We start from the raw sequence: 2,755 nt of genomic DNA on the forward strand, positions 1-2,755 counted from the left end.
CATCCTGACATTTAACTTTCAGTACCGGTACTATTAGTAATCAGCCGCAGGAACCTAAATGCTATGTCTGTGGCACCAACTTAGAATGACGTGTAAACCATTATGTTTGTACTGAAGATGGCAGATACATGTAGCTGATAGATGTTGTCGTCATATCACTATACATGTACATATTTGTCTAGCTGTACATTTCTTATCAGCCCAGTCAAGAGCTATCTGCTTCTTTGGCCTCTTTTATTCCTAGATACTACTAATTATCAGACAGGTCAAATATGATGTTATTGAACTTTTGATACTGACATCGCACTTCTTTACCAAAGCTGACAACTTTTTTTTTGTTTTTTTTTTCAAACCATAGCTGCTTCCAAACCTGAGGTCTGTCCACATGGACCCTGTAGCCTGGCCCAATCCGGAAACTTTCGACCCAAGCCGGTTCCTAGATGCGGAAGGCAAGTTTGTGACCAACCCACCGTCGTTCCTACCATTCTCTACAGGTAACTATATAAGAACATCTTTATCCATATAAGGATGTTGGAAACATGCCAACCACAACAACTTGACAGAATATCGACTGTGATGATGATGATGACAACAATATTTTGCAGTAAATTCCTGTTGGAACTAGGAACATTCCATCTTTTTTTGAAAGGTCGACTTGCATGAATACTTACGATTTACATTTTATTAATAAAGAAATTTAAAACTCTTATAACAAAGTCCTCTTTTTGTTGTATTTTAGGCCGGAGGAACTGTCTAGGTGAGCAGCTGGCAAAGATGGAACTGTTCCTCCTGTTCTCCACCATCCTGCAGCAATTCACAATGAGGGTGCCAGAGGGCGCCCCTACACCTTCAACTAGAGAGACCTTCAGTTCATTTATTATGGCGCCTGCACCTTTCCAAATTTGTGCCATTTCTCGCTGATACGTGAGGATGAATACCTCACTGAGATTTCCATTATCAGCAGAGGATAGAAAAGATGATAATGTGAAAAAGCGTCTGTCTGTATCAGCACAGCCAGGGAAAATGTCTGTGAAGGTTTCCATCTAAACAAAGCCTACTATCAGATCGTGTCACAGATTTGAAAACATCTTCCAACATGGTTAACAGACATGGGACAATAGGAAACATTGCAAAATAGTATTCAGTTCTCCTTGCACTTTCATACGTGGCCTTTATTTCCACAGAATCCGCAATGTATGCATATACAAGGATATGGGCTACAGCATCTAAAGGTGTGGTGGAAGTTTCTAGATTTAAATCAGTGCTGTTTTATCCTTCTTTCTTGAGGACCTAATAGTATGCAAAACTGCATAATGTTAAGTATATATTACTTCACATTGTAATTACTGGATGTTATGATTGTAATTTTAGAATCCAATTGATTTAAGTTCTGATATCAGTATAAATCTATATCAGTGCTGTTTTATCCCAATTTCTAGAGGACCTAATAGTATGCAATACTGGGTAAAGCTAAGTCCATATTACATGTACTTCACATTGTAATTACTTCATGTTATGATTGCAATTTCAAAATATGATGGATCTAAGTTCAGATATGAGTAAAAAATTTATATCAGTGCTGTTTTATCCTACTCTCTTGAGTTCCTAATATTATGCAAAACTGCATAATGTTAAGTATATATTTCTTCACATTGTAATTACTGGATGTTATGATTGTAATTTTAGAATCCAATTGATTTAAGTTCTGATATCAGTATAAATCTATATCAGTGCTGTTTTATCCCAATTTCTAGAGGACCTAATAGTATGCAATACTGGGTAAAGCTAAGTCCATATTACATGTACTTCACATTGTAATTACTTCATGTTATGATTGCAATTTCAAAATATAATGGATGTAAGTTCAGATATGAGTATAAATTTATATCAGTGCTGTTTTATCCTACTCTCTTGAGTTCCTAATATCATGCAAAACTGCATAATGTTAAGTCTATATTACTTTACATTGTAATTGCTTAATGTTATGATATCATTGTAATCTTAGAATCCAATGAGTTTGAGTTCAGATATCAGCATAAATTAATATCAGTGCTGTTTTATCCCAATTTCTTGAGGACCTAATTGTATGCAATATTGGGTAATACTTAAGTAAGTCTATATTACATGTACTTCACTTTGTAATTACTTGATGTTATGATTGCAATGTTAGAGTATAATGAATTTAGGTTCAGATGTTTTTTGATGACACAACAAGGATTCCAGCACCATTGGTACCATATCCAACCATTTATGATCTATCTACTACATTTGATAAATTATCTTGTGGAAGCCATCATTACTCAGCTTTCTAGCAGTTTCTACGGTTATGGCAGATGAGCTCAACTCGGAGTAAAACTGATGTCTTTAATACGATTTCTAGTGTCATGTATTTGCAGTTATTGTTATAAGGATGTGGCTTTATCAACAAACTCTGGTTATTAAGTTATTATAACATATATAAATATTTATCGTTGTTATTTTGGGGTCATGCTGTGATCATGTCAAGCTATGTACGTAATAAAAAGACATTCCGTCAAACCCTTCTTGAGTTATTTTCTTTTAAAATCTTAAACAAAATCTGCACCGGCATCCATTCTATAATCATCACTTGCCGCCACTGTGAAGTTTAATGTCCATTTTCCTTACACCGTGAAATTTTGCTACCGTGAAGATAATAAAGTGAATTACAGTACCTGGGCATGGGTTGGTTGTACAGTTCTGCAGACGGGTGTGAGGCCCCACACAGGCTGTACCA

This window comes from Branchiostoma lanceolatum, chromosome 4, assembly GCF_035083965.1.
Source record: "Branchiostoma lanceolatum isolate klBraLanc5 chromosome 4, klBraLanc5.hap2, whole genome shotgun sequence".
NCBI lineage: Eukaryota > Metazoa > Chordata > Leptocardii > Amphioxiformes > Branchiostomatidae > Branchiostoma > Branchiostoma lanceolatum.